The sequence below is a fragment of the Papaver somniferum genome, unplaced genomic scaffold (genome assembly GCF_003573695.1).
Source record: "Papaver somniferum cultivar HN1 unplaced genomic scaffold, ASM357369v1 unplaced-scaffold_132, whole genome shotgun sequence".
NCBI classification, from domain to species: Eukaryota; Viridiplantae; Streptophyta; class Magnoliopsida; order Ranunculales; family Papaveraceae; genus Papaver; species Papaver somniferum.
In genome coordinates this window covers 16,138,273-16,152,808 of record NW_020622381.1, presented here as the reverse complement: position 1 = coordinate 16,152,808, position 14,536 = coordinate 16,138,273, and positions in this window count along the sequence as shown.

Here is a 14,536-nt window from a genome sequence, read left to right as displayed (position 1 = left end):
GCTATTACTCAAAGAGAAGTGATGAACAACTTTCCTAGTATGTCCATTAATCAATCATCTGCACTACAAGTCGACCATTAAATAATCAATTGACTAAGCGATCAATCTTTCCATTAATGAATCATCTCCACTACAAGTCGTCTATTAATGAATCAAATTGACTAAGCTTTCTTTTCTTTTTTTAAGTTGTGGAGGATCTGTTGTTGGAGATGGTGGCGGGTGGAAGGGATGGAGAGAAAGTGACGTTGGGGAGAAGAAGAATGCTGGAATTGTTTTGTTTTTGAGTTAATTTTTAGGGTTAAGTATTTGGGTATTTTTAGTGTTGGGTGTGAATAAAAAGTGAAGAAGTAGTATTTAGAATATATTCTAAAATACATGGGTGGTAAATAGGATAAATGGATGTGGCAATTAAGGTGGGTGGCAAATAGAAATAGTGTGGGTGTCAAATACCTGACTAAATTGGGGCCTATATGACTTAATTGGGGCCTATAGGTTTTTCCTTCTCACACCCCAAATTACTCGAGGCACCCAAATCTTATTAAAAATACTAATTTACCCCCACATTAATTTCTAAATCTCAATCATATATATTCTAATCTTTCTATTTTTAGTAAATCCAAAATCAAAAAAGCCCAAACCTAAAAAATCTTTCCATTTCTATCATAAACTTTCCAAATTCTCAAAACCCTAATCAATTTTTTTTTTCATCCTCTACTCCAACGATCTTCAATCCAACCAAGAAGAAGGTAATCTCCATCAACCCATCTTCTTATCTTATTGATTTACATCTTTAAATCATCGTTTTTGACAAATCAAAACTCCGATTCAATCCAGAATCGGTTTTTATTGACCTATCGAATAAACCGATTCTGGATTTTTTTCCCCGACCATGAAGAGCATGCACAACAATCGGGTTACATTAGGATTAACATTATCCGATTCTGACTTAGAAATGAAATATGAAAATGCATAGCCGGAATCGGTTTATATATGTAATATGTATAATCCGATTTTGGTTGTTTCTTCAGAATCGGGTTACATATAATTCTTTATGAACCGATTGTTAACTTGATTTTTGTTTATTTTTTGTGTAGAATGGACTTCGGACACCTACCATTTTATAATCAAGAGTTAACCTTGGAGGATATTATGAGGAAAACACAAAGAGTTCCAGTGAGAAGCCTATATAAGTTTTCTTACGGAGCTGAGACCCGTCTTGAACAAGCCCTTGCATTGATTGATATGCTTTCACTTGAAGAGCTTGTTGAGGTCATGACGTTTGCCAGGATGAGGAGGAAGATTATTTCAGCTGGTAGGAATGCCCATCAAAAATTGGAAGGTATGTTTGAAGAAATGGTTGAATTTATGGCCATGGGTGATGCAGAAGTTGTTGCTCTTGATGATGATGATGCTGCTGCTGGTGCTGCAGCTGCTCCTGATGCTGGTGCTGCTGCAAATGCTCCTGATGCTGGTGCTGCTGCAAATGCTCCTGGTGCTCCTTAAGTTTTGAAGTTTCACTTTTAAACTCTAAAACTTTAAGTTTATAAGACTTTTGGTTGTTTTAAGTCTTTTGGGATGGTTGATGTTTGTATTTTGGATGATATTGGTGTGGTTTATGTTTTTATTTTGGATGATCTTGTGTTGAACTTAATGTTTAAATTGATTCTAGCCTGACATGCCAACAATCAGTTTACTCGATATGGCTTTAAAAACCGATTGTGCAGGCCAATCTTTCTGGATGTTACAAAATCGGATCACATATGGAAATATAAAAACTGATTATGCAGGCCAATCTTTCTGGATGTTTTAGAATCGGATCACATATGGAAATATATAAAGGATTGGTGTCAGTGAAAATTCAAAGTTTTAACTGTCTTTAATCGGTTTATATTGGTCTCAAGAAAGTCCGATTCCTAGTGCCATGCAAACACAATCGGGGTTTACAGTCCTTCTAAAAGACCGATTATTTCAAATTATTTCACGTTTTTCAAAAAAAATAGTCGTTTGGGACTTTCTCTATAAATGGAGACCTCACCCTTGGACCCCATTTGCCCCAAAATTGATCATTTTACTCCCCCTCACTCCATATACTCCACAAATACTCATTTCATACATCCACACACAAGAATGACTTCATTTGATTCAAATGAAGATTTGGCAATCACCAAATCTTGGCATGCGGAAAACGACTTAGACGTCAATCCTCCGAAAGGGTGGATTCCAAAACCTTTTGGGCTAGGGTACACAACAAATTTAGCCAAGAGTTTGGGAATCCAAACGCAAGAAGTGTTCAACAAGTGCACGATAGGCACCTTGTCATCGAAAACGTGATACTTGATTTTTAGCTCTCGAACCTCGGATTTTTAACACTCGGCCTTCACCTTGTCCATTGCGCAATTTATGAGTAATTTTGTGTTTTTTTTTACGTAACCCATGTTATTTTATCTTCCAATGAAACACCACTAACAAATGTAAGTTTGTTTTTGTGTTTTTGTAACACGAAGCCGTGAAAACGCGCTACTTGGAGGTAAAGGGGGAACCATTCGCGTTCGATGCAAGCTACCACTTCTTGGCAGATAGAATCCCGGTGGATAACCCGCACTACTTGGATGATGTATTGTCTTCTTCGGAGGAATATTGATGGCTTTAGAAGTTTTAGTGTAGGTTTTGTGGGTAGATCTCTATGTAAACCCTCACGAGACTATAATTCGTCCACTAGGGTCGCCTAGGGGTTTAAAGGCTTGATGCATGTGCTAAATGCATCCTACAATAATAATACGATGAATGAAAATTTGGTAATGAAAAGAAACATTCGGTTTATATGTGTCATAAGAAAAAACCGATTTTCATAATCGGATTATAAATCATATCAAAGTAAACCGATTCTGGATGTCCTCTGGTAATTCTAAACACCAATCCAGAATCGGTTTACAAGTGGATGAACATAAACCGATTATGTGCAACTTTTACGAAAAAAATCAAAATATTGATGTTTTGATGAACTCTCTAACATTAGTTAATCTCACATTCAAAACAAAATTAAACCCTAATATGATTAATTAGTGCTAATTAATCATGGGTACAATAGGTAGTTTGGTAATTATTTTGATAAGGGGTGGTGTGAAGTGATTTCTAGTGACCTTTTTTGTCATCTAGCTATAGGCCCCAATTAAGTCATATAGGCCCCAATTTAGCCAGGTTCAAATAGGTGGAACCAAAGAAATATAACTCTTTTAAGAAAGCACGAGAACATGTAAAAAGAATTGTTATCATAATAAACAAGAATATAGGACTCTCTAATAAATTAAAACTCTCTAATACATATCATAGGGCTTCATCTGTAGCCCCAATGAAGAGATTTTTTCATTACAAGATAAAATAAATATAAAAGAAGAAAAAACACTAAACTAAACTACTAGCTCAGATTGAACTCGAAAAATGAACTCCCCTTTTCACGTGTCTTTGACCCCGTTTTATACCCAAGTCATTGAAATTTTTCTGCAATCTTCACATTTAATTAGTATAGTATATTTACTAAATAAATAGAATACAAAAAATGAGTAATATGGAAAATATATAGATATCCTAATGATTTTACTTTTTTCCTTGATTAAAATATTGTTTCCTTCTGCTTTTCATATTAATCTGGCCTCCAAATTTTCTAGTCAAGACAAATTATATTCCCAAACATGTAAATTATTCCCATTATATGATATTGATATTAGTGAACCCCGAAAGATATCTTGCTATTTTGAGAATTAATTTCGATTTCGATAGTACACTCAGGCATCTGACTTTCCATCCATTTTATGGCAAAGTATCGTATTTTAATCCATTTATTTATTAAATTCCGAAAAAAAATCAAAAATCAAATATGTACAAAATAAAGAAGTAAATAAATGTAAATTAAGATGTAAAAATGACGTGTTTACAAAGTCATCAGGTTGGCGATCCCAGTTCACCAACCACAAGTTCAATTGGAGACAGTTCCCGATCCATGGTGAACTGAATTTTTCATGTTGCTGTAAAAGGCGTACAGTTGGAAAACCCGGTTCACGTACCGTGTCTATAATTCCTCAAGCCGAGCACGGTTGGCGAACCCGGTTCACGAACCGTAGCACCCTGACTCGTGAATTTTCCTTACGATTCACAAACCGTAAGGCAACGGTGCTAGTAGATTTTAGAAGATGCTCAAAGACTTATTTTTTAAATATGTTTAGCACTGCTATGACTCTCATATATAAACACCCTTAAGACATGATTGATCACTAAAACACTTATGTATGTGTATCATGAGTAACTTCTTAAGTGTTTAAATGAACATCAAATTCCAAACCGATGTATGATATAAGGATAGCGTCTGTAGTGGCTTAATAAAGTTTTGGTGTCCCGTTTTTTTTTATTGCGGTTTCCTCGCTAACAAAACTTCTGGTATCTTGTGTTTTTTCTTTTCCGCATTATATTTTTTATCTTTATAACTGGATTTATACAAATAGTACGTATTCAATCTTAGTAGATATGTCCATATAATTATAATCGATTATGAGACTTGTTTTTTGTAAAATTATATCTTGAAAGATAGATAGCAAGTTTATTACTTGGCTGAATTCCGATTTGATTATTTGGATACGACCAGATTGATCTTTAAGTGTTCCTTGCTTCAGATCCTTTATTCTTCATACTTCTTTAAGATTGATACTTCTCATTATGAATACTTTGAGTTTCTAACACGTAGATTATTATTCAAGGAACACTACATACACTTTGAACTTTTTTTACAACATCTAATTTTTAATAGATTGATATTTTTCATGGATACTTATCATTTGTACTTTTAATGTAATACCCGGTATTTTTAGTTATTGTTTCGGGTCGGCTAATACCCAAATTAGTTAACCTTGTGGCGTAGTTTGTTATTCTTTTGCCTTAGCCTAGGTGGGTTGACTGAACCAGAAAGGATACAAGTTGTGGTGAAAATAGAATAGATAATAAATAGTAAAATTAATATTTTCATTAATAGAAAATGAAAAGAAAAATAAAAATAAATAAAATAATAAATATGATGTATTATTATTAATATGGGAATTAGTCTATGATTTATAAAGGAAAGAGGAGAAAAGAAATAGGGGTTACAAACATAGATTAGAGAGTACGCTAGGAGAGGAAGACGGAGTTAGAGATTTTTGGAGAAGAAAATCCGTAGATGCTTAATGAAACTAAGGTGGAATGTGAAACCCTTTCTCTTTTGGTGTTTTCTTTGTGTGTTTTCTCGTATGATTTTGTATTGTTAGGTTTCAGAAATTTATTCGCATAACCATCTATATTTGATTGATGATCAGGCTTGTTCTATTGATAGATAACATAATTGGGTATCATTGGTTAAAATTTGAGAATAATCCACCGTTGAATATTTGTTTGACTTTGGGTGATTGTTTCTGGAATTTTGGACAGTTTCTCTCTGCAATAGTTTTGGTGTGTTTAGAAAATTTTAATGATTTTATAATGATTTGTGATCTTGACAAAAGTTGTATCCATATATTTTATCTTTCTTTGTGCTTTGGATTTGCTCAATTTCAGGTTTTATTAATTTTTCATGAATTGTTTGGTAATAACATTTAATCTGCCCAGTTGTTATGTTGACCTTGTAAAAATCATTTTTTTTAAACTGTTAGTTTTCTGTGAAATATGGATATAAGATAGATAAATATGTCAGGAATCTTCACCTAAAATATGAGGATGATCGGACCAAGTTATCATTATGAAACTTATAAAATAAAATTTTGCAGTTAGTGTGCTTGCTTAAATGGTTGAAAGAATTACATCGTTAGTTGGGTTATGAACTTATGACTTGTTGATGAAGTGGTTTGTAATATCAAAATGTATATTGTATGATATGCTTGTTTGGATGGCGGTGCCCGTACCGAGGATATACGGATAGGTGGGGCACAAGCCAAGGATACTCGTGCAACGATAGTGTGAATTTATAAATGAATGGATATATTTGTTTGAATTGAGGTTTATGTACCGAGGGTACACGGATAGGTGGGGGACGACCCAAGGATACTCGTACAACGGTAGTGTGAATTTATAAATGAATTAATATATTTGTTTGAATGGCAATGCCCGTACCGAGGATACACATAACGGTGGAGAAGGATCCAAGGATACTCGTGCAAGTGAGGTTGGCGGTCCCGTGCCGAGGTACACAGATAGGCGGGGAACGAACCGAGGATACTCGTGCACTTAAGAGAATTTGATAGATTGCGAGTTTGGTTGATGAATATACATATATTTAAATCCTTGAAGTTGCGTCGTATACTCTTGTTGTACATATTTTGTTTGATTGATTGGCATGTTTTTATATATTTTGAGAAAGGGAATGCATTATATTGAGCTATCATCTCACCCCAATTGACATTCCTTGCAGATTTATGGAACTTGGAACTGGAAGCTAGAAATGAGTAGCTTAATGATTGCATTGTTTTCTTGTATTGCTTGACGTGTAAACTGAAACAAAAAAAATGTTTAGTTGAAAATGTTTTGAGCGATGTTTAATGTATTTATATGCTTCAATTCATGTATAAAAGTTTCAAATATGTCGGTATAAAAGTAAATTAGCAGGATTAAATATACGCATAAGCATCATTCCGATCCGTAATGTCTTAAGTTCAGGACTCCATATCGTCTTGACCCTGGTCCGGAACTCGGGGTGTTACATTTAAGGATATTACTTATTTCGTACAGTACACGGAAGGGATTTTTTTTTTTTAAATTCTTCGTGGCAAGGCATAAAGCACAGTCGAGGCAAGGCAGAGGCAAATCATACTGGGCATCCAAAATATCAGTTCGTAGATTAACAAGAACAAAGCTAGACTTCTATTTGCAACATAGAGGCAACATATTGCTTTTGCTTTCGACGGCTTTATTTCATTCACCTCTCAAAGAAAAAGGAGGCGTACTATAAAGGAATAACACTATTACAATTTACATAAAAACTTTCAGAACTCAATTCTACATTCTTTTGCAGAGTATAGCCCAAAGAGTGCTCGACACTATCAACGAGGAAATTTTATAGCTCGGGAAAGACAAATTGAAAAGCAACACCATCAACTCATTATTAAAACGGTAAGCAGAGAAGTACTCTACGTCAACAAATAAACTTTGAGAGATGTCAAGGTCCGTAATAACCAGGAAGCAACCAAACATACCGCAAGAATACAAATGAACAACCCACGATGAAAGAGGTTCGCTAGTAAATATCCCGTTGAAGTCACAGTAAAATGTTACCGTCAAAGCTCGTAATCCCAACACCAAGCTCTCGTCATCTACCAATGAAGAAACATAAATAAAAATAATCCAAACCAGCATTTTCTACCCATGTCGATAACGAATGGAGAAAGCGTTGTTTGGAAGGTCCAAAACCAACTACCAGGATCAAAACTTGTAGAGAAAAAACCTTGGACAATTCACTAAGATATCCCGCTCACCATAAAAGATAAACCCTTGCTTATCATCTCGCCATCCCAACAAAAGAACCTCAGATAAAATTATCTCGTAGGAAAATATTGAACCAAGCATAACAAACGTCTCGACACAATGAAGAAAAAATCTTAAGCTCAATGAACAACAACCTCAAAGAAAATATTCTTCATACAAACAAAATTCGTAAAACATGCAGTCACTTCGCTGATTCAAATTCGTTAAAGACCTTACACATCATCTCGTCACTAATTTAGTAATTCCAGCAATCTACGAAGCATCACTGCCTAGGTAACACGAAGCCCAACCAACTTAAGACCACCAGAGTTCGTTGAATAGTCAGCATCACACACAAGCATCGGTTCCAAGCAATATATTTCTCATATCAGTTCGACACCATCTAAGCCACCTCATCACCACACGTCTCTCTTTGAAAGTTAAAAGAAGACAAGTTTTTTCTTATGAATTTCTCTTCAAACAATATCCAAGAAAAAAGAGGCAAAATATGAGGGCAAAAAATCATACTCAACATCTTATCTAGTTTTAATTTGTAAGCTAGGACGAGAATGTATTATTCGCTTCTAACTCTCTTACTATCTGAAGGAAAGAGATTAGGTTCTTAGGGTCTTCTCTTTTTCATTCCCCACCAAAAGAGATCTCCAACTTTGTAAACGGGGTTCCCCAGCATTTTCTTAACCCTGAAAATCTGATTTTTAGTACTCTTAATCAATTCAATCATAAAAAAAAATTATTTTCCTTAACAAAGTGTGGTATATGATTAGTAGAGTTAATCTTTTTTCTTTTGCATCACCATCACACAAGTGATTATATTCTGCGTCAATAATTGTTAGAAACATTCAACCAATTTCAATCCATCCCTGTTTTATTTTTCTCAGAGATCAAAACCTCCTAAGAAAATAAAAACTTATTTGAAGAATCAAACAAAATTTAACGATTTTTTGTAATAAAAGGCTGAATTTGAATGGAAATTAAACTCTATTAAATCAACCAAAATGGGTTGTTTGTATTAACTCCATTATGTTCTTGGTGTACCACCTGGTTTATTTAGTAAAAAAGAAATTAAAGAGACAATTATAACGAAAGAAGAATGAAGAAAAAATAGAATATATGTATCTGCAAACATCGTGGGTGAAGATGAAAATAAGTTTTGTTCATCCATGTTAACAATGTTTATAATATTTTAAAAGGGTTATATTTAATTTTTACGTGGATTGCATTTAGTCACCACCATAGTAATATATCCATTTCGAACATCGGTCGCATTGGCATTTGGATTACCCCTGATAACCATTAACTTGAACGTAAAAACATTTGGGTAGAAATATTTCAGAACAATGGTATCAGGTCCGAGATTAGATACCTACAAATTTTCCTATCTATAGCTTTGTAGGCTTGAGGCAACCTCGCTTATAAGTTTAATAACAAACTTTGTGTTACTTTTATTTTCTTGGAATTCAGTACTATTACACACCCTTATCTCGTATGGTATCGCATCCTCTTCTGGCTTTGGTAATTGTTTATTTAATACAACTTGATGATCACCATGGTAGGTTTTCCACTCTCTCAGGTTGCATGTATATGTTTCACTGACTAACATTCCCTAGTTCTTATTAATAGAAGAGGGAGGGATGCATCCAATATATTTCAGAATATTGCTTCCGAAAACATCGGTACTTAGTCACCCATTCCAATGGAGTGCAAAAAAATGTCTCCAGTTCATTTATGATACGAGTTATACCATTGGGTTGTGTGGCGGATATTCATCTAAAAATGTTAGTGCAAATTTTTTTATCAGAGATCTTAAATAAAAATATCTTAAATCAATAGCAAGAAAAGAAACATCTTTCTTCCTTCTCCATATAACAAATCTTATAATTAAGTTACAGGGATGATTTGTTAAAACAAAATTCTTATTTTCACTACACATATAAAACCCCATATATAAAGGTGTAAATGAGACCACCACGTGAGATTTCTAACACCCGATGTTGGAGATGCTCTTAGAGATTTACAAAGACCCCCTATCATCTTAACGAGAAGATTTGGAATATCTCTAAGACTCTCTACAAGACTCGATCGATTAACCCCTCTTGCACGTGTTATTAAATTATTGGTCCGTTCGGTTCCGGTGCATGGATATGATTTTGTTTTTTGTTTATAAATAAAGAAACACATACAATAAAACTTTGATGATAAATTCATAGTCTTGGGACAAATATATCCTATCAATTTAGGGAAGTATTAATTTATCAATATAATAATAAGTTATTAACATATCGAAACATATAAATATATAAACTTTGATCTTTAAATTAAAACAATAAGAAGAACAATACAACAACGTCAGTGCAGAACTTCTAAACAGACTTCTCAACGAACTACAAATACTTGAGATGTAGTTCAATGTTATTTAAATGAGATCAAGAAACAAACATCTTCGGATTCTTATTTTAATAAAGCACCATAACGTAGTGTTATTATACTGATTATTAATTTATATATGTATTTAGCACACTGGCCTAAGTCGGGATTGACAAAATATTATTTTAAGAAAGTTATTAATTTATCGCGAATTGATTTAGCGATTGTAGCATTTTTTTTCCATTTCATTATTTTCAACCGAATTTTTCTTCTCTTTTTTTTCTTCTGGCAAAAAAAAAAAAAAAAATCGTAATTTTTCTTCTCTCAGTTCTAATTTTGCGAAAGGACCTTCCTTAAATTCCAAGATAATCTAGGGTTTTCTCTCTCGGTCGCTTGTTTAATTAGGTTATGAATGTGGAATTATATGAAGAACCCAAATTTGGTTCCTCTCTATTCCAGAAACCCATCATTAAAATGGTATATATCGGCAGCCCAAAATATAAACTAAGAGCTTCTTCGATGGTTGTTTTATGTGTTTTCTAGATGACAACACAAACAAGACATCCTCATTCCAATTGTCCTTAAGTTTAGGTTCAAAAAGTTATTCATCTCCAATGGTGTTGTTGTGATCTTTTTTTTATTAAATGTAAATTTTATTTTTAGTAATTTTAAAATTTTATTAGAACTAATAAAAATGGTTATTTATTATATTGGAATTAATGTTAGTTAAGTAACGACTTATTAGGATAGGTTGACATTGTCAAGGTGAATGTCTAAAACTACACATTCACTTTGACAATGTCTAAAAAAAGTAAGCCTTGTCATCTTCACATTGATTTAAGAAGTTGGGGCTAGAGAAAAAATTTAGGAAAAATGAATGTCTATCCTATGTGGATTTAGACATTTATCTTCACATACATTCCATTGGGGAAGCTCTAAATTAACCTTTTTATTCAATTCAATTAGACTAAACTAATTTATTTAAATAAATAATCTTATTTTTACGGTCAATTGTTGATGGCCATAAATATCTTCCCATAAATAAAATAACTACCAATATTCACTGCTCATACCTTAAAAATTTTATTTGGAATTCCCCTGCTCAAAATAACGCGCGTGCATGGCAAAGCCATGAGTTTGCCACTTTTGCACCCACTATGGGCATGGTAAAGTGGCAAATTTTCCACTTAGCCAAGCTAGGTCAAGTTTTTACCGGACTCGACCGCTCGGTCAAGACTACACCGAACGGTCTAGTTTAGACCGCTAGCGGCTGAGACTCGACTGCGCGGCGGAAACTAGACCCTCCACTAGATCTAATCCAACGAACATAAACATTTATAAATAGTCAATTCTGATTTCATTTCAACTCACACCTTCTTCCTATTTTCTTAGATTTTCCAATTTCTCAAAATATGAACATGACTTAGTTCATAGAAGAGCAACATGCTGCTGAAATTCAAGGAGTTTAACATCGAGCTAATGTAAAAAATAAAATAAGAAATGCAAGAGCTACACATCAACGCAAATTTAGTACGTTAGAAGATGAATGCATAATTGCGTATGCAGGAATTACGTTTTCTTCACTAATCATCCAATCGTTGATGGCGCATTACAGGCCATTCTGTTTTGGGGACGCATTTTACATAAATTTGAAGAAGAAACAACGAACCTCAACAATCGTGATTCGATGTAGTTGAGTGCTCGGTTCTCCATAATTTCTAAGAATGTTAACAGGTATATTGCTATGATAAGGGAAGCGGCTTAAAATATAAAAAGTGGTGAAACCCCACTGGACATTGATCAAAGGTGTCGTGCAGAGTGGCTCCGTGACAACGGAGAGGAGTTCCGACATGGAAGTTGTTATGAAATCTTAAAAGCGTTGCCCAAATTTAATCTAATTTATATGTTTTAAGTTCTTAATTTTAACTTAAGTAGAAAAATTTAAAAGAAGATTATTGTTTATCAAACAAAAGTGCAATTACATTAAACCACGATTCAAACTAACGATTAATATCTATCAAACTAACGATTTCCAAATATATATTCTCTTTACCTGTTTGATCCTCCGAAAACTCATTAGTTTGAGTCTGAGATGGTGGTTGAGTAGAATCAGGCGATTCATAACCTTGATATGATACCGGAGATGGTTACATAAATGCTTAGGTAATACACCAGGTCCAACTAGTTGCCTAACATTTTCGAACTTTTTTTCCTTATCCCGGACCCAGACAATATCACTATCTACAACAGATTTTCCTTTGTCTTTTGGAACTCATTTTGTAACCAAGAAAGGGAAAACAAATTTTCTGCTCTGGTTTGCTCTGTAAAGGGAAGAAATTTTTTTGTGAATGGAAACTGAAGATAATGGTAATATTTATACACGGTAGAGCACCGACTGCAGGAGGTCGAATTTAAATCGCTGTCAGTGCAAACTTGACCGGGCGGTCGAGTTGAAGTCGCTAGCTGTGGAAACTCGACCGCTCAGTAGAGACTAGATCGCTTAACGCTTTTATCATAGTGGCACGATCAGTTTGCAGACCAGCTGACATGGCACATGGAGGGATTAGCCGACCCCCATATGAACCGGCCTTAGAGCAATTCCTGTGGGAATGAACAAACAAATTCTTTTGTTCAGCCACATGGATGGCCAAACTAGATTTTCCACTATGGTAAAGCAGTGGGCGTTAGACTAATAGGCGCGCGAGCCAGCTTAAAACGTTGTCTTCAGTAGACCCAACGCAGGCGACGGGAGAACAAACGCTGGCGACGAAAGAACCAACGCGGCGTCATAAGAAAAAGCGCCGGGGTTTTTACCCCGAACGCCAATGGGTAGTTTTTAAAAATTCGAATTTCACTTTTTACCTCTATAAATTACCACCATCTTCAAACAATTCACTCACACCAAAATTCACTTGAATTTTCTCTTCTAAATATGGCTGAAAAGGCGATCACACTTTTTTGCGATGCAAAACTTGAAGCTGCTGTTTCTAAGATATGTGGGAGTTTCAAAAAGATTGAAAATTGTAAAAGGGAAGTGCAAGTTTTAGAAGTTGCTCCAAGAAAATGTTCCGCTAAAAGGCAAAAAAGAGCTTCAGTTTTGAAAGTTAACAACAAAAAATTCAAAAACAAAGGTGAAACTGTCAAAGAGCGCGTTGAATGGAAAATACATCAAATGAAGATAAACAGGGGGCCAAAACTTGTACTTGATTTTTATTGAAGTTTTTATTATTGTCTAAGTTTATATCTTGTAAAAAAATTGGCAGTAATATCAATGAATGAAAATGTTTATATTTTAAAATAGATTTCCACTTCAGATTAAGTGAAATTTATTACAATTTATTAAACTTGCAAATAACATCAAATTACATTTTAATAAACCACAACAAAAACATCAAACTACATCAAATCCAGCGACATTCTCTCGGTAAAGTTCATAGCATTCAAAATGCCTAAACTCTCTCCCGCTTTCTTCGGTAAACTTGGTCTGAGCGATGGTTTCCAGTTCTTCGTTGGATAATCCAGAATTGCTACGATGAACCATCCACAATACTTCCGTATAATGTTTGACTTCACTAGTGATGAATGCAATTCTTAGTTCTAGGCTCGTACTGTTTCTTATGGCTTCGTTCCGCGATGCTACAAAATGTCCCAATACTCTTTCCCAGAAATTGGCATTGTTCATTGGTCTCACCATACGATGTAACCAACATCGAACAAGAGCAACATCTTCTTCCATTGTAAATTCCGGCAGGGCATTCGAGTGCAGTAATGATGTGCTTGAGATGGACCATCTTTTAGAATTCTGAAACACGCTTCGTAACGAAAAGACTTACAATGAGCTTCTTCCCAATTATCAAGAGCTGTTTGGATCACTTAATCTTCAGTTACACCGCTGAAATTTTCTCGATCAATTTCTATTACCATAGCAAGAAATGGCTGGACTGCAAGCCTAATAGAATGAAACCGAGCACGCAATCGACGAGCATCTCGGTTTCCTGGGTTTCCCGTCAATGAGACGAACATTGAAAAACGTTCTCCAAAAAAGAACTGTCATGAGAAATAACAACACCAGTGATTATCCTATGAAAGAAATATGCTTTGCATAGAGTTATGTCCTCTTCTTGAGTAAACTTGGGACAACGATTTCTAACAGACATTTCTGCAAAGGAGGAGAGGAGAGATGTACGAAAAAAATAAGAAGAAGAAGATGTGATTTTGGATATGGGAGAATGAAATTTATAGGTCGAGAAAGAAAAGTTTGTCGTTGGAAATGGAAATTTAGCCATTGGCATTTGTAGTAAAATCGCACGCGACTTTCCTTTGAGCGCCCGCTTGAATTACCAACGCCTATTTTCTATTATAAATACATCACTAGGTTTTATTCTAAACCAAACCAACCGGCTTCTTTCTCATCATCCACCATGTTTTCTAAAGGCAAAGCGAAGCAAATATTATGCGTCGAAGCAAAAGAGGTATGCCAATTATGTTTCATGGATAACCACAGTCTTATGCAATGTCCTTGGATGTATTCAAAGTGTCCACGGGAAGGTTTTTCACGCATCAGAATGGTGATTGAATCACAACTGGAAAAGCTCAGGTATTTGCAATGTCAAGATCCCAATTGTCCAGAGGAACCACATATGCTAGATGATGCTGTGAAGATTAAAAAACAACA